At 38.3% G+C, this 19,256-nt stretch overlaps 1 pseudogene; it reads left to right on the top strand.

The window, feature by feature from the left end:
- The first annotated feature begins 6,818 nt into the window (after window positions 1-6,818).
- LOC134377363 (U5 small nuclear ribonucleoprotein 40 kDa protein-like) lies at window positions 6,819-7,903 on the top strand (annotated as a pseudogene).
- Window positions 7,904-19,256: the final 11,353 nt, after the last annotated feature.

The following is a 19,256-nucleotide window of genomic DNA, read 5'->3' as shown; positions in this document are numbered from 1 at the left end:
AGCAGTTTTTAAGAGCTGAATCTCCAGAAATTAGCCATACTGTTATGCTTTGTTTGGGGGTTATCTTAGGTCCTTCACTTACTTGCCCTATGACCTTGAGCAAGTTATTATACCCTTATAAGTCCCAGTTCCTTCATCTGGAAAATAAGGATAATAATAGGACCTACTACACTGAGTTGTTCATAGAATTCAATATTATAAGTCACGTAAAATGCTTAGCACAATTTATTGCATATAGTAATTGCTCAACAAAGTATAGCTATTATTTTTACTATTACTAGGAGCCTCATCATATTCAGCCTTATAAAATAACATGCATTTCACCTGTTAGAATGGCTATTACTAGGAAAAAAAGAAAAAGGAAAAAGATGTTTCAGTGAGGATGTGAAGAAATTTGATCTACAGTACACTATTGGAGGGAATGTAAAATGGTGCAGCCACTATGAAAAATAGTATGGAGGTTCTTCATAAAGTTAAAAATATGAGGACACCTCAAAAAGTTTGTGGAAAAATAGGATTAAAAAATAATACAAATCTTTCCATGAATTTTTTGAAGTACCCTTGTAGAACTACTATACGAACTAGCCATCCCACTTCTGAGTATACATCCAAAAGAACTGAAATCAAGATCTCAAAGAGAGATCGGCACTCCTATGCTGTTCATTGCAGGATTATTTATAGTGGCCAATATATGGAAATAACCGAAATGTCCGTCAACAAATGAATGGATAAAGAAAATGTGTTATCTATGTGCAGTGAAATATTCTTGAGAAGAGCCTTTAAAAAAGGAAATTCTATTTGCAACAACATGGATGAGCCGGGAATACATATGCTAGGTGAAATAAGCAGGTCACAGAAGAACAAACACTGTGTGACTCTACTTACATGAGGGATCTAAATAGTCAAACTCACAGAGCAGAGAATGGAATGGTGATTGCCAGAGGTTCAGGGGAGGAGAAAATGGGGGGGTTGTTGGCCAATGGGTATAAAGTGTGTTATGCAAAATGAAAAAAAAAATTCTGGGGCCGATCCCGTGGCGCACTCGGTAGAGTGCTGCGCTGGGAGCGCAGCGACGCTCCCGCCGCGGGTTCGGATCCTATATAGGAATGACCCACCGGTGCACTCACTGGCTGAGTGCCGGTCACGAAAAAAAAAAAAAAAAAAAAGAAAAAAACGACAAAATGAAAAAAATTCTAGACATCTGTTGTACAACATCATGCCTAAAGTTAACAATAAGATACTATCACTTAAACATTTGCTAAGAGGGTAGATCTCATGTTAAGGGTTCTTGCCACAAAAAAGCAAAGCAAAACAAAACAAAAACCAAACACAAAGAGACAGGAGGATACTTTTGGAGTTGATGGATATGTTTGTTACTTTGAATGTTGTAACAATATCATGGGTATACGCATATGTCAAACTCATCAAATTATATACATTAAATGTGAAGTTTTTTATTGTATATTGATTATACTTCAATAAAAGTTAAAAAAATAGGATGTGTTTGATTACCATCTGTTTGCAAACTCTGTACCTCATTTAGAGAAATTGACTGCCCCTCACATAAATAACATCATTAGTTAAGTACACACACTCCTTGCTGCCTGGATTTTGAGTTACATTTTTTTGAGACAGTGAGGATTCACCTTTAAAGGCATTTTATCTCTGGTCAGGGACAGCAGAGCAGCCCAAAGCATTTGTCACAGCACTTTTTATGGTTAAATGAGCAACATTACCACAAACGTTAGCTTTTACATTTCTTAAGTCAGCATCTATCACCAGCTTTAAGTTTTCTGTGAGAAAACACACATTTGCACCCACATGCACACAAGCTCTTGTGCACACATGCAGAGCACTGAGGTCAGAGAAAACATTCTGAATTCTTAAGTCCACTCAGCTGCATTGCAGGACAGCCGTGCTTTAGCTTTAAACATCTGTCGAGCAGTTAATGGGCACCATTTACTTTGTGGCCACTCAGGATGTTAGAAGAAGCTTCTATTTATTATGCCTTATTCTTGGCTTTTTTTGTGAGTGTATATATAAATGTTAAATGAGGACTATTTTGGAAAAAAAAAAGTGCTTCTGTGTCACACACAAAAATGGATGGTCACATTTTTCTCTGCCCCAACAATGGTTTAATGGCTTCCCCAGTGTAAAATGTAATTGGATACAGAATGTGAACTTTAAAAGGTGTCTTTGCCAAACACAATTGCATAGGGACAAGGTAAAAGCAGCCTTCCTCTCTCCTTCCTTCCCTTCCTTCCTTTCTTTTGGGAAAATAGGACTAAGAGATTTAGGTGGGCCCCCCTCAGTATTTCTAAACCCTCCATGGTATTGCCTCTCCCTGATTTTAAAAATTATTACCCATTTCTCCTCCTCATGAAATTGTCTGTCCTGGAACCCTGAACCACTTCTTGTTCTCATTGCTTTTTCTTGTTTCTAACATCCTTTCTTCATATTTACTCCTCCCCTTGGCCCCATCTTCACCTGAGTAGATCCCACACATCTTTAAATATGGGTTAATACTGCACAAGTGGTCTCTAAGCCATTGCAAACCTGGATATATAGGGATAGGATAAATCAGATGTTTTTGCTTCTCCAATACACACACACACACACACACACACACACACACACACACACACACACACACACACACACACACACACACAGTAATGTAATTGCTGAAAGATTTAAAAGAACTGCCTCATGGGCTGGCTGGTTAGCTCAGTTGGTTAGAGCATAGTGTTATTGTACCAAGGTCAAGGTTTCTGATCCCTGTATGGGCCATTTGCCAAAAGATAAAAATAAATACAATAGAATAGAATAACTGCTTCAAAGAGTTTAATATGTATATTCAGAAAGTGGGGCCTTTGATTTGTACCTAAATTTTAGGGAGCCTCATTCTGGCACTTTCTTTAAGGGGTGAGAGAGGATTCAATTAGGCCAATTAGAAATAGACACCTAAGTCACACTCCAAACTGCCCTAAACCTCCCACTTCAAGAGCCTCTTTTCTAAGTCTGTCCTCATCCAGGTGGGCTGCATTGCCAGTGTATGTACCCTGTGCTCAAGATGTGACAGGGATGCTGCTGTTTGCACAAGCTTGGATGTGCATGCTGGGATGTCCATGTGCATGCGTGGGAGGCCTCTTGTGTGACAGCTTGGAACCAGGGGCAGAACGAAAAGGAGCATGAGACTCTGAGAGTCTATCCTTCTAAATCAAATTCTGACTCTCCATGTTGTGGTGAAAGTGTATTTGTTAAGGTCGATCCGACATAGTTTAAGTTTGTTAGTTTGATTTAGACATACATGGCTTTCCTTTTGTGTTCTTGTCCCAGGCCTGCAAATATAAGTCCTGGACAGCAACCAAATGCTCTTTTCTCCAAGCAGCCTTCTTCGATGCTCTCAGCCACCTCTGAACTCCCATTTTACTAGCCGTAGGCTTTGCTTGCTCATACATCACTTTTAGTTGTAAGGTGGCGATATTTCTGAACAGACATCTCCATTACCAGACTATAAGTTCTTATTCTATTTTATTTATTTATTATTTTGGCAGGTGGATGATACAGGGGACCGAACCCTTGACCTTGGTGTTACAGGGCTGTGCTCTAACCAACTGAGCTAACTGGCCAGCCAAGACTATAAAATTCTTAAAGGAAAGATCCATATGCTGGATTCATCTTTGTGTTTTCAGTGCACCATAATAGTGTATTTTACAAATTGTAGATAATTAATAAACATTTATTGAATTAGTGGGAAAATAAATGTTTCAAAACAGTGTAGATTTTGCCCTCTTCTAACATGTGCCAGGTACATGTTGCTCTTGTCAAGGCCGTTCGATTACAGAAAACACATTCAAATTAATATAATAAAGAGTTCAAGGAGGCACACAAGATCTTGCAAGAATGAAGTACGACTAGGACTCCTAGCAACTAAAACTGAGGGTTTAGGAATGTGACTGTCTTGTCTTCTCTGGAGCTGCAAAACTACTCATTGATGCCTGTCCAAGGAGACTGGTTTCCTCTATCCACCAGCTTTCTGCTCCATTCACTGTGATTCAATCTTGCCTGGTCTTTTGGTTTACTGGAACACTTTCTGTATCAATCAACCAGAGAAACTGACCAGGAGGAGACACATATTAAGAGATTTATTGCAACGAATTGGCTTATGTGGCTGTGGGGGCTGGCTATGCAGGTCCAAAACCTGCAAAGAAGGCTGTCATTAAGGGCAGGCTGAATTCTTGGGCCTGGGCTGAAGCTGCTGTCGACAGGCAGAATTTCCTCTTACACAGGGAAGTCATGTTTATGTTCTTATGGCCCTTCAACTGATTGAATAAGGCCCACCCAGATAATCTAGAATAATTTCCCTTACTCAAAGTCAACTGATTATGGACCTTAATAACATCTGCAAAATACCACATAGCAACATCTAGATTAGTGTTCAAATGAGTGTCTGAGGGCCGAGCCCATGGCGCACTTGGTAGAGTGCTGCGCTGGCAGCGCGGCGACGCTCCCGCCGCGGGTTCGGATCCTATATAGGACTGACCGGTGCACTCACTGGCTGAGTGCCAGTCACGAAAAAATGACAAAAAAAAAAAAAAAAAAAACCAAATGAGTGTCTGGAGCTGTAGCCTAGTCAAGTTGACACAGAAAGAAGGCATCACACTGTCTCTGGCCCTTACTCAGCCAGACCCTTTGCTTAGCTTCCCACATTTAGGTAGTCCCCCCCCCCAACACACCTTTTATTTTAGTTAAAATAGTTAAAATAAAAGATTATATTAGTTGTTACCAATTAGTGATGTCTAAATCTGGTGAAGTAAAAGAGGCCAAAATAACAGAATATGTAGATCTGTTCCTTCCAGAGACTATAGTGGAAAGTTTCTCTAGAAGGTGTGGGCATGGCTAGCAAGGAAGCTCATTTTGTAGGATGTCTACCTTTCCTTGGTCTTTCTTAATACTGTAAAAGTCAGGGGGCAGCCATAAGAGGCCAGACATACTCTCAGTTTCTTACGGTTACAGTGAGCAGTCTTACCTGAAAGGAAGTTTCATATGGGTGAAGTAAGTTTAAATCATACACTAATGAAACATTCATCAGAATTTTGCTCATTTACAACTATGTTAAATATAGAGGCAAACCCGTAAAATGTAGCATGGCCATAAAACTCATAATTTGTTTCATATGTAATAAAAATCATAATAAAAATACCTAAGGTAAGTTTTTGCTATCTTCTCCCCCATGTATTACTAACATAGCTTAATTCTGTCAGTTTTTATCATTCAGAATCGTATTCATTTGCAGGATAAATACCAACTTAGCTTCATAATTCTGTAAGTATATAGCTTTGGTGGAGATCATAAAATTTTACTCAACTACCAATGGCAGCTCTTTTCTGCAATACATCCAATTAAGTTTTCATCCTAAAGCAAAATCTTACAGATCACAGTGGAAACAAACTGATTTAGCTCATGGACTGAGCTAAATGCTAATCATGGCTGGTTTCCTTCTGCCCATGAAATGTGTGTTTTACGGTGACATTCAGAATAGTATAAATGAGCTATAAATTGCATTTTCATTCTCTAGGCTCCATTTTACAAATTCTGTAAGTGAGTTATGCATCTGTTTGGTTTGCTTTTGATGCCACAGATTGCTGTGTCCTGTGGTTTTATGTACCCAGACTCTGCTGCTGATAAGTCTCTTTGTCCTAAATGGAAGAAAGAAAGGACAGGGATGCAGAGGAGTGAATTTCTAAAAGCATTCAAAGAGGATTCCTAAGAGGCAATCTTTAAGGTGTGGGTTCAGTTTTTTTTTTTTTTTTTTTTTTTTTTATTATGGGCTAATTCTTAAGGAGCCCTCTATTTTATAAATGACGATGTGTTAAGCACTCTGAGGGATACTGTCCGATACATAAGATTTAGCTCAAGTTCCAAAAGCTCGCTATGTAGTCTCAGTGTAAGACACATACTGAGAGTATTACAATATTACTTAAAGCAAGTGTAGTCAGAGACAAAGCATGCAATGCTTTATGGGTGTTCAATGGAAGACCAGTTTGCATCCAGCAAGAGGAAACCTTACTTCATGGAGGAGTTTTGAAAGACACTAGAGAGGAACAGCACAGAACTAGAATATCATATAGGCAAGGCAAAATGTGTGAAAGCAGAAGGTGCATTTGGGCACAGGGAGTCATCCTGTCTAGATGCAGAAGAGGGCACAGCCAAAACAATATGACTGGACCCAGATTAGGAAAGACCTTGGATATTAAGTTAACATACCTGCACATACTTATTTCTAAGAAATGTAACAGATAATCCTGTGAACAAGTGTGATGAAGACTTTAAGCAGAAACATTTCCAGGCAGGGACTTGCCTTCTTATGAATTACTAACCAGAACTTCTTAGGGTATGGCCATGTGTCTCTCTGCTGGTCCTTATCTGTTTGCTAATGGTTTATACTAAGATAAATGCAGAAAATGAAACTAAATATTAAGGAATTTTATAAAATTTGCCATTGTCATCAAACTGCTTGTTTCTGTGATGGACTGAAAAAGATTTGGTTCTTCAACACAAATAATCTGAGAGTTACCCCAGTGCCTCCCCACATGGGGCTCAGCGTATGGACATACTCACTTTGCAACTGGAGTCAGAACTTATGTGTCTGTCTTTCTCTTGTTCCTAATTACCCTTATCTCATCAGCTACATTTCTTAAATGTATTTTGATCTTGACATTCTGACACTGCATCTTAATTTTTACCAGATGAAAGAGAATAACACCAGACCATAGAAATTCACCCCATGTAGGCTGAGGAGAGTGGCTGCCACCATGATAGAACAGCAAAAATGCAAGGGCCCAAAGTTGCCACTGGTGCCAATGAAGTGGTAGCGGCATGAGTTGCTGTTGGGAGCAGCAGGGTTGGGTCCCAGCACAGTGGAGCAGCAGGCAACACTGGGAGCTTTGCTTCAAGCATGGCATCCAAGGTGTTCCTCCCTTCAAGCCCCAATCATGCTGCTCTCAGGACATAAAGGGAAAGTGTACTGCTGCAGGTATCACACCAGCGGACCCACCTTAGCATCTGCGGGATTTGACCAACTGATATTGCTGTGGAAAGTCTATGGCGACGGTGATAAGTATCCCATATTGAAGGGACATAGTGGAACAGGGATGGAACTGCATTATTATACAGATGGCAGTATGCTCTTCTCAGCATCCACAGATAAAACTGTGGCAGTGTGGGATAATGAAACAGGTGAGAGGGTTAAAAGGCTGAAGGGACATACTTCCTTTGTGAATTCCTGTTATCCAGCCAGGAGGGGCCCCCGGCTTGTCTGCACTGGCAGTGACGATGGTACATTTAAGCTTTGGGACATCTGGAAGAAAGCAGCCATCCAGACATTTCAGAACACGTACCAGATGTTACCTGTGACCTTCAATGACACAAGTGATCAGATTATTTCTGGTGAAATCAACAATGATATTAAGGTCTGGGACCTGCACCACAGCAAGATAACTTATGCCATGAGAGGTCATGCAGATTCAGTGACTGGCCTGAGTTTAAGTTCTGAAGGCTCTTATCTCTTGTCCAATTGTCCAATGCAACGGACAATACAGTGCATGTCTGGGATGTCCGGCCATTTGACCCCAAAGAGAGGTGTGTGAAGATATTTCAAGGATATGTGCACAACTTTGAAAAGAATCTTCTGAGATGTTCTTGGTCACCTGACAGAAACAAAATAGCAGCTGGCTCAGCTGACAGATTTGTGTATGTATGGGATACCACAAGCAGGAGAATATCGTATAAGCTGCCTGGCCATCCTGGCTCCGCCAATGAAGTGGCTTTTCACCCCAGCTAGCCCCTCATTCTCTCAGCATCCAGTGACAAGAGACTGTATATGGCAGAGATTCAGTGAAGATGTAGAATGGAAGACTCCAAGGCTGCTTGACTTTGAAACATCAGACTGCATAAGTGGCTTCAAACGTTGCCCAGGCTAGCTTCCTCCCTTCAGATGGCCATTACTAGCAAGAAGCAGAGGAGGCAGCAACCATATTTCAACAACTGCTTGTATCCCATTTTGCCGGGATGATTAAGAAAATCTCCCAGTGGCCTCTGTGAAAACCACCTGCCAGATTTCGGGGACTGGTTTTTTTCTTTTCTTTTCTTTTTTTTTTTTTAAATAGGGTTTCTTCAGAGGGACAGATATTGGTTTGTAGTTTACTGTTTTCTAATCCAAGCAGAAGATGGGGAACGTGACTGAAATTTGTTTTTTGGTTGTTATCTTTTGTTTTTATTCAGTAACTGGCTTGCATGATATTTTCTTTGTGGTATCTCTGAGTCATTTTGTATTAAAAGCCAAATAGATGCCTTTAAAAAAAAATTGAAAGAAATTCACCCCAAGTAATCTAGAGCAGGGGTAAGCAAACTGTGATCCATGGGCCAAATGCAGCCTTCTGCTTGTCTTTTAAATAAAATTTTATTTGAACAAAGCCATATTTATTTGTTTACATTCATGCATGGCTGCTTTTATGCTACAACAGCAGAATTGAGTAGGTGCCGCAAAGTCTGTACTGCCAACAAATCCTAAAATATTTACTAACTGGTCCTTTACAGTAAAAGTTTTTAAGGACAGTGATTGAGTCTTAGATGAAAGTTACTCACCAGTTACCTAAGATTTTATTTTTCAGGCATGAAAGGAAGCTCAGAGGACAAGTTGCATTAAGTTATCTCCTACAGCAGCATTTTTTCATTTAGCACAGATAAGGATGCAAACTAATGAAATCTGATGAGACGAATGTGATATTTGTCACTGATTTTAAAAGATCATATAAGGTTTCTACCCTGGAGACAATAGCACCTATGTAAAAGTTATGTGGAGAAGTTGAAGGTATTTCAGTTAACAACTTTACATTTCTCCATGTTTTATTTTTTGCTTAGGCTTCTAAAACCATCAGCACAATCAAAAGAAGATTTTGTCTTGGAAGTAGTCAGTTCTTAGATGGGTAAATGTGGAATGATACAAAAATGGAAAGATGTTAAGTAAAACTAGGTTTCCTCTTCTCCCTATATTTTTTGTTATGTATTTATGTAGTGGTTATCGTGGACCACATCTACGGCAACATCATCTGCTACAATGTACACATTTTCATATTCAGCTACATTCTTAGAAGCAAAATAACTTAGAGAATGAGAAGAGAAGAGGGAAACTAATTATTTGCTTAAATCTTCTGTAAAACAAGGAAGGACATATTATCAACCTGTGAAATAAACTTATGTGGTAGATAATATTAACCCCACCTTACAAATTAACAAACTGAGATTAAGAGAAGGCATCCAACTTGCCAGTGTCACACAGCTAGTAAGTGAAGAAAATTGTATTTCAGTTTGTGTTCTTCCTAGTCTCCTAGCTAAAGTTTGATAAAAATAAAAAAATAAAAATAAATAAATAATATTATGTCAGAATACAAATTAGGTGAAGTAAAGGAAAATGAGCAAGATTAGGATCCATAAAGGTTAAACAATCCTCAGCTCAACATAGACAAAAATCAGGTGGGAAAAGAGTGCAAGCAAGCTTATTATACAGATATGAAAAAAAAAAAAAAAGGAGGAATAAAAAGAGTGATGTTGGGTAGAGACAAGGGTTAGAGGCATATTGCATACATTTTGAGTAATAAAAAAGATTCAAATTTTCAAGTGTCTGCTCATATATATATATTTATGAATACACATTATCAACAATGAAACAAAACATCTGCATCCCACACCTAGAAGAAGGCATGGGATTATAAATAGTCCTGTGGCTCACTAGGACTGCTGGTATTCTGAAACAAATTCATGTGTAAACATTTTGCTGCTCACAAATCCAGCCTCAGGTGATTAATGTTTGCAAATCACTAAGAACTTGGAAATGTATACTTACTGCATCAGAACCTGAACTATTCAAAGTCATTGCAAGGGTATATTTTATTCAACTGTCTTTTTTTCTGCTCAACAATGTTTTAGGAAAAAGATTTTCTCTCTCTTCCCCGCCGCACCCCTCTCAACTTACAAAAGTCTTAAACCTCGATACCCATTTATGCATGTGTATGAATGATCAAAAATTCATGTAATAATCCTGCAGCTCATCAGTTTTAAAGAACCTTTTGTCTCAGAATATATACATTTTAAAAGGTGAATTTTTGTTTGCTTGTGTTTTTTAAATTTATTATATTTATTAACAACTACTTGTTGATGATCCTGAGGCTAATTTCAATATTAAAAAGGACAGGCTTCCAAGCCTGTAAGTGAGTCATCCAGGAACTACTCTGCCCTTGACTACTCTTCTAGGTACTCTAGAATTCAGACAGTGGCAAAGTCTCCCATAGGAATGTACAGCTATAAGAAATCATGGAGCCATAGAGCCTACAAATCACGTTCCTGACATTCTGGTCCTTGCGGATGTTTTTCAGGCCCTACGACATGAATCTGTTTAAAACCAATCAATGTTCTGAATAAAAATCCCCTACTGCCCATATTTCTGTTTTAAGGGAAAGGCTCTCCCATCCACCCAGTTTTCCAAGCCTGACGCCTTCTCCCCTCTTCTTCACCACCAAATCTACTTGTTTGTTTTACCCAATTCCTACTGATTCTACCTTTCTTAACCCATCTACCCCTATTTATTTCCATTGCCCTGGGCTTTTGCGGATGACCATTTGCCCACGTACTGCTGCAGCTTGTCTCTCTGCTTCCACTATCATCTTTCTCCAATCCATTCTTGATGCAGCAACCAGAGCATTTTCCCCCTAAAACTAGATTGTTATCCATCTACTTAAAGTTACTGTTGACTACTGTTTCTCTTAGAATCAAATCCATACTCAGTAACTGGGTCTGCAATATTTGATCATTTGATCTGAGTTTCTCTCTCCCGCTTTATCTCTCATCATTTTTATTCCTGTAAGAACCACTTAACACAGTTCACTAGAAGTACAATCTCGTTCACTTCCAGGCCTTTATTTTTATTCATTCCACCTGGAGCACTGCTCTACTCTTTTTCAAATAATTAACAAGTATGTGTCCTCAGAATCCAGCTTAGAATTTAATGAATCTGGAAAGTTTGCCCTACTGATGCCTCGCCCCACATGCATCACACCTCTGCCTCACTCAGATGCATCTCTATCAGTATTTCCCTTTCATAGCACTTGGCATTTGTATTAGTTTCCTACTGCTACCATAACAAATTACTGCAGCATATTGATTTATAACAATAGAAATTTATCTCATAGTTCTCGAGGTTGAAATCCTGGCATGGGTTTCATAGGGCTAAAATCAAGGCGTCAGTGGGGACACATTCCTCCTGAAAGCTCTAGAGAAGAATCTATTTCTTTGCCCTTTCCAACTTCTACAGGCTGCCTGCATTCCTTGGCTCTTGGCCCCCTTCCACCCTCTGAAAAGCCATCAAAACCATGTGTAAAGTAAGGCAAATCATAACTAAAGCCAAAATGTTTCATTATTTTAGTTATTATTTTAGTTATACTAAGTTCCCATTTATATTGTCAGAGCTAGGGCTCAGACCCTCCAAACCCATTGTCCAGACTGGGTTCTGAGACCCCTCACATGCAGGTCCATGCTAGGCAATTGGAAAAGTTTCCAGGAGTTGTTGGCAGATGACCCGAGCTCGGTCCTCAGCTTCTTTAGCAACAGCAGCTTACAGGTCCGGTGGTGGCGGTGGCCTTGTGGAGGGTCCTGGGGGCACTAGCAGCAGCAGCAGCAGCCTCCAGCAGCAGTAGTGGACTCTCCATGCCCCCCGGGTGTGGGAGGCACCATGGATGACAGCCACTCATCCTTTATACTTAAGTCCATAACCCAGGACACCTGAGTGCACATGTGCAATTATGCTAGAGGATAACCAAGGAATACCTGAGCTCACATGCCTATTTTTGGCAAGATTCTGAACATCTGAGGGGCCCTGGCCATTTTCCCATATTTTTCCCAACATCATGTCACGCCATATTACTCTCATCTCCTTTTCTGCCTGCCTTAACTCCTCTTCTGTCTCTCTCTTGTGCTTTTAAAGATCCTTCTGATTATCTGTTGGCCCACCTGGGCAATCTAGTCCCTATGAACCAATTTAGTTCTGTACTAATTGTCCTGATGAAAGATAATGCTTGATTTGTTCTAGGAAGAAAGGAAGCATGTACGGGTCCCTTTGACTTTCTCCAACAATGCTGTGCTCCTGATTGTTGAAGGATTAAAGTGTTCAGCTCTAGGAGAAACAGGACAAAAATATCAGTGGTAAGATAAGTGTGACTTCTCCACAGCATCTTCTACAATTTGATAAGAAGGAATGGTTTTATCTTGCTTTGCTAAGAACATATTACTATCATGCATTACTTTATGGAGTTGAGAGGAGGCACAATCTGACCTTGTGGGATCTGTCCCCGAGGTATGATATCTTTATTTTTGTTTCTTTAAATTGTCTGTTTGTGTATTTCCTTGTTTATTTATCTATTTATTTTAACTGAAAGATAAAAAATTGTATATACTAATGATGTATAACAGGACACTTTGATATATGTATACATAACCGAATGGCTAAAACAAGCTATTTAGTATATTCATTACCTCACACATTTATCTTTTTTTGTGGTGAGAACATTTAAAATCTACTCTCTCATCAATTTTCAAGTACACAATACATTGTTATTAACTATAATCACAATGTTGTACAATAGATCTCTTGAACTTATTTCTCCTAACTGAAATTTTTTATCCTTTGACCAACATCTCTCCAATATCCCACCCCTACCCCGAGCCCCTGGTAGCCACCGTTCTAATCTCTGACTGTATGAATTTGACTTTTTTGATTCCACATATCAGTGAGATAATGCAGTATTTATCTTTCTGTGTCTGGCTTATTTCACTAAGCATAATGTACAGCGAGTTCAGCCATGTTGTTGCAAGTAACAGAATTTCCTTTTCTTTTAAAGATTGAATAGTATTCCATTGTATATACAATGGAATTTCCTTTATCTTCATTCTTAAACATAGACATTTAGGTTGATTATATTTTGACATTTCTTTCTAATGCTTATTAATGAAAATTTGAAATTTTTATGCAATGACATTAAATCAAATAAAAGAGTGACCTATATTTCACATACACCTCATTTTATCTACTATGTTTCATCAATTCTCAACCTTAGCACTATTCACATTTTGGATCAGATAATTTTTTTTAGGGGGCAACTGTCTTGTGCATTGTAGGATGTTCAGCAGTGTCCTGTCCTTTTTCCTCTCGATGCCAATAGCACCCATCTCATTGTGACAACTATTAATACCTCCAGATATTGCCAAATGGTCTTTGGAGTGGGAGGCAAAATCAGCACCAGTCAAGAGCTACTTATATAATGGATTAGATACAATTTGAGACAATTTCACTGTTTTTCCCTTAAGAACTCTTAGGTATTATGTTGAGAAGGAGAAGCTTTGCTAATGTGTGTGTGTGTGTTCATGTGTGTATGTGTGTGTGTGTGTGTGTGTGTGTGTGTGTGTGTTTATGAGGGTGGGGCACAAATTGGGATGTGGAAATGACATAACTTCTGAGCTTCTTGAGGAAGGGCTCTTTGACCAGTCATAACAATCATCTAAACTGGAGGATTCTTCCTCTTTTTCCTATTTTTCTCTTTTTCAAAAATTAGGATTATTTTATTTTTCACTTTCTTTACTCGGCTGTCATACTGAATATGGAAGCTATTGTGACAGATTTACAGATGGTAAATCTCTCCTCCTTCTGTTCCTTCCCCTTTATCTACCTTTCAGTGTGCCAGTGAGGGAATTTTGACAGCCTCTCAAATGAACACATGTGTGTCATGTGAAATAATGACCACTTTCAAAAGCTGACCCAGAAGAGCCAGTTCTGCCCCCAGTAGTTTTTCTTTCTCCATGTACCAAGCTCCCTGTTCCTTTAGGAGAAGGAGGTGATCTTAGAACATGTTATTTGTTTACACTGATCATCTAATAATCAACACAACTATCCAATAATTGGTTTTATTGGCTTTTCCGGAGTGCTGCATGGAGTGTTACCACTAGAAAGTGTTTGTCTGCTTTCAGTGAAAATTGTTGTTAATTTTTTGGTTGCCTGATAAGCTAGCAAGAGAGAAATGCTTTAAGCACATAATCCCAGAGCCCATCACTAGATGTGATCTCATTACCTTATCCAATGGCATCCATTTCCAGTTTGTTGTGGAGTGTACTAACATTAATAAAGCAAATGTATTTCACAGGGCCTAACTTCCAAAGCCCTGTAGTTTCAGGTATAACCTAACTTTTTAAAATTACATATAGAAATGTTAAGCTTGCAAAAGACAGGAAACTTTCCCCAGGATAAAGTCTCTGTTGTACATAAAGAATTGTATCACAGAAAAATTGCTGGCTCAAGGACAGATGTCCTGGGTTAAACTACTGATTGATATGTTAAGGAAGTTGCTTGATTGTTGTGTAAAAATACTAAGGAAATTGTTGTAAGAAAAGACAGTGTTTGCTAAGAACAAGCTTTTGTTTGTGGATAAAAGTGTTTTGTTTGCCCATATCCTTGTGTTCTTTGTAATGATTAAATCAACTGAATTTTCTTGTGAAACTTCCTTGTCTTTACAATAAAAGGGAGAGGCTAACTTTGAATTGTGGCTGTCACAATCAACTTTCTCCTCCTAATAGGGAAATTACTGAAGTGCAGTCCTTCCAGGCCTCTCAATGAATACATAATGCTTTGAGTAATCGCCTAATTCTTTTTTCGTATCCATTACACAGGGGGGAAGTGTAACAGTTTGTGCCTTTAATCAATAGTTTATGATCTTATATAGCAAAAAAAAAAAAAAAAAATTCAAACCATTTTTTTAATTGCTTTTTTTTTGTTTTGTTTGCTTTTTTGCTTGGATCTACTTCCCTTTGTTTGCAAGACAAGCTTTCTAGCTGGGTCTGTGATGCACATGATTTCTGCAGACTGAAAGGAACTCTTACTTCATTCTACCTCCAATATGTTTCTAATATTCAAACTTAGATATCTATTTAGTTTTGGAAAATTATTAAGCCTGGATGAGATGTGCTATATTAACATAATAATAATTTTGTAGAGTAATTTGTGATAGACATAAGAAAAGAGCATAGATCAAATCTTGATAGTAATTGAGGGGACATAACACAGAAGAGAGTTCTGAAGTATTGAAAAGCATTGCTGCCTGCTTACCAGTTTGTCCCCAATGAGTTCCAAGTATTATGCTACCTTTCATTAGGCTAGATTGAGTATGTGTAAGTATATAGGTCTATACGTTTCATGGATACATTGGAGTAGGGACCATTTAATTTTAATGGGTGTGGTTTTTGTGTTTTACATATGAAAACTATATTTCTGACTTCCCCTACTAGAATGTAGAAAATTTCTTCAGGAAAGTAGGCAATCTTTCCATTTTATTTTTCTCAATACTTTATACCCTATGTGTAGATCAGTGCCTGCACATAGTGTCTCCTTAATAAGTTTATCTTCAATGAATAAGTAAATAAGTGACAAGAAAGAGAGGCAATAATTATTTCTTCCTATTCTCCTTAAATTGTTGTTAAATTTAAGAAATAACCTGTCAGGAGATTTGTCTGTCAAAGTCCAGTTTCAGATATACAATATACCTGCATGACTTTATTGGTTTCATAGTAGTTCTGATGCTCCAGGGATCTGTGTTGTATTTAACACCCCTGGCAGATAGGCCTAAGAGGTGAGAAAGCAGAAAATATACAGGCTTTGGAGTCTCAGGTAAGAATCTGTGTCCTACATCTCTCTCTTACTGGCTTTAGGACCTTAGACTCTCTAAGCCTTGGTTGTTTCCTGAAAATATGGAAAACTGGAGTGAGCTATAGACTCTCTCCTACCAATTAACTGTGAAGACTGCAAATGAGAAAAAAAGAAGTATGAATTTCAGGGCTTTGCAAAAAACTCCTGGGGACACCAAACATTTCTACCAACTGATATGTGGCAAGTGGCACCCTGCAGCACTGAGGTGTGATGCCAGGAGCAGACAGGTGTAAAGAAGGTCTTTTTCAGCCTCTTTACCACTTGGCTTGGGGAGATTCCTGCCTGCACTCATGCCCCAGGAAGTCAGTGTTGGCAGCCCTTCTCAGGCCACTTGGTGTCAGAGGTACTGAAGCCCAGCTCAACCTGATGCAAGTAAATGTAAATTGCCTTGCCCTCTAATACTCCTCCTTCTCTTCCTCTTCCAAACTTTCAGCCTAGGTGCACTACAATCTAAAGGGTATGTTTTCTCCCTCTGCTAGCTCATTCTAAGGGCTTAAAGGAGAATCTATGATCACAGGATTTTTCAGGGTGGAAAGGCAGCAAAGGGGGTGCTTGATAGCAGTTCTGAGGCACATTCTCTCTTGCCTCTTCCCAGGAAGAGCACAGACTACAAGGACCAGAGCTTTACCTCCTCCGTAGATTGACAGCAGACAGTTTTCTAATCTCTCCTACGGGACAGGAGCTCTCAGGCAAAATAACCAGATGCTCGGGAAATACAGCCATCAAAAAGAAAACATCAAATGGAACAATATTTATCAGATAAATTGGAAAAGAAGAGATCAATAATTTAATCATAAAAATATTTGCAATGACATTAGAGAGAATAGTGATGAAATGGAGGACGATTGAAAAATGAGTCATAAAATGTGTAGTAGTTGTTGTGATAGCCAACAGGATTCTATAGAAGCATGATAATTAAATCTAACATGGTGTTCAGAACAGGATTTTGGAAGAGAAAAAGGACAGTGGGTGAAAATTAAGGGACTTTATTTAATAATAATGTGTCAATATTAGTTCATTAGTTGTGACAAATGTACCATACTAATGTAACATGCTAGAGATAGGGAAAATGTATGTGGGGTCAATGGGAACTCTATGTACTACTATCTTTACAACATTTCTGTAAGTTTAAATTTGTTCTAAATTTTAAAAAAAATATTAAATATTAAATCAATACAATAATTATTATTAAATTTAAAAAATGTTCACATAAGTAAAGGCTTTCAGTTTTCAGTATGGCATGTAAGGAGCTCAGAAGTCATCACTCCATTTAAGAATAAGTAAAAAGTTAAACAAACAGAGAATCAACAATTCTTCTTAGGTCCTTCAAAGAAGTGAGTACACAGAGTGTCATTGCTCCCCAAATTGGAGAGACAGATAAACAAATGCAGAGAATCACAAATTAACAGGACAGAAACCCAGGAGTAGAAACCTTCCTGGAAACCAGTACCAGGGTAGGAAAAGTTAAACAGTAACTGACAAATTGCTGGAAGGTCAGCGTGGAAAGTCTGAGAGTTAAATACTCCAGAGGTTCCCAGTCACGAGGGACCCGCACTTCTGTGAGTTTTACCTCCAGAAGCTTGGCTAGGCTAGGTTCTCACAGTGACTATCTGAGAAAAATCCCCTCATGCTTCCTACAGGTGAGAATGGAGGGGAGGGGGAAATAACCATTTTGAAATACGCCACAGTGTTCTCTGTTCTTCTTCACAAGACCCACCCTCTAGAGAAACAATTTTACCAAAGCCTAAACTATTGGGGTTTTATCAGAGCCTAACTGACGTGGGCAGGGGAAATGTCCAACTGCAGCCCTCTGTAGCCATCCCAGCCCTCCTGTCCCAACTGTGGAAGTGGGGCAGGGGATGGGGGCACCAGGGGTGGGCATGAGGTGTGGGCTGAGAAGCACAGGTGAAGTTCGCAGTCCAAGATCTGTAAATCGTGGAACGTTTCCCTTCTTACCACAATACTAAAGGCCTCTTTACTGTAGTTCCATTTACCCAGTCTATCATGTCCACCTATAATGAAAAAATTACAAGGTGTACTGAAAGGGAAACAACAACAATAACAGCAACATAGTTTGAGGAGACGGAGCAAGCATCACAACCAGACTTAGAGTGTGGCAGGGCTGTTTGAATTATTGGACCAGAAGTGTGCAACGACAATGATTGATATCATAAGGAATCTTATGGATAAAGGAGACAGCATGCAAATACAGACTGACAATGTAAGCAGAGAGATGAAAATCCTAAAAAAAATTTTTTGAAGGTCTCAATATTTATTATCAGTAAGAAAGCAACATTTAATTGTTTTTTTTTTTTCTTTATTTGAAACTTTCGTCTTTTATGATTATACAATTTGGCCCAAACTAGTAACTTTTGTTTTTTTTGTTTTATTTTAAGATTTTCAATATGTTTTATTTAACAACAGAAGACTAAACATAATTCTGAAGCTTACATGGAATATTAATCAATATATACCACATTTTGGGCCATAGAACACACCTTAAATATTTCAAAGGACAGAAATCATGCAATGTCTGCTGGTAGACCACAATGGAATTAAACTAGAAACTTACACCAGAAAAATAGCTGGAAAATCCCCAAATTTGTGAAAATTAAACAACATACTTCTAAATAACACATGGGTCAAAGAAAAAATCTTGAGGGAAATTAAAAAATATAATTTAGACTAAAGGAAAATGAAAATACCAATTATAAAAATGTGTGGGATTCAATGAACGTTGATCTTAGAGGGAAATTTACAGCATTAAATGTATATATTAGAAAAGAAGAAAGATACAATTAGGAAATTATAGAAAAAGAAGAGCAAATCAAATCCCAAGTAAGAAGAGAAAAGAAATAGTAGAAATTAGAGAGCAAATCAATGAAATCAAAAATGGGACATCAGTAGAGAAAATCAATGAAATTAGAAGCTGATTCTTTGAAAAGATCCATAAAATCGATAATCCTCTAGTCAGGCTAAGAAAAAAAAGAGAGGGCACAAAGGACTAACATCAAAAGTGAAAAAGGGGTCACAACTACAGATACCATGAATATTAAAAGGATATTAAAGGTATAGTATATATGAATCACTCTTTGACCACAAATTTCATAACTAAAATGAAATGAACCATTTCCTTGAAATATGCAATACAGCAAAACTTATACAAGAAGAAATAAACAAGGAAATACAAAATGGTGTAGCCTCTTTGGAAGACAGTTTGGCAGTTTCCAACAAAGCTAAGCATATTTTTACCATAATATTCAGCAATCACACGTCTTGGAATTTACCCTAAGGAGCTGAAAACCTACGTTTACACAAAAACCTGCACACAGATGTTTACAGCAGTTGTTTGATAATTGCCCAAACTTGAAAGCAACCAACATGATCTTCAGTATGGAAGGGATAAACAGTGGTAAATGCAGACAATGGAATATTATTCATTCCTAAAAAG

Source organism: Cynocephalus volans, chromosome 4 (assembly GCF_027409185.1).
Source record: "Cynocephalus volans isolate mCynVol1 chromosome 4, mCynVol1.pri, whole genome shotgun sequence".
Lineage (NCBI taxonomy): Eukaryota > Metazoa > Chordata > Mammalia > Dermoptera > Cynocephalidae > Cynocephalus > Cynocephalus volans.
Note: the sequence above shows the minus strand (reverse complement) of the source record. Positions and strands in the feature narration are given on the sequence as shown.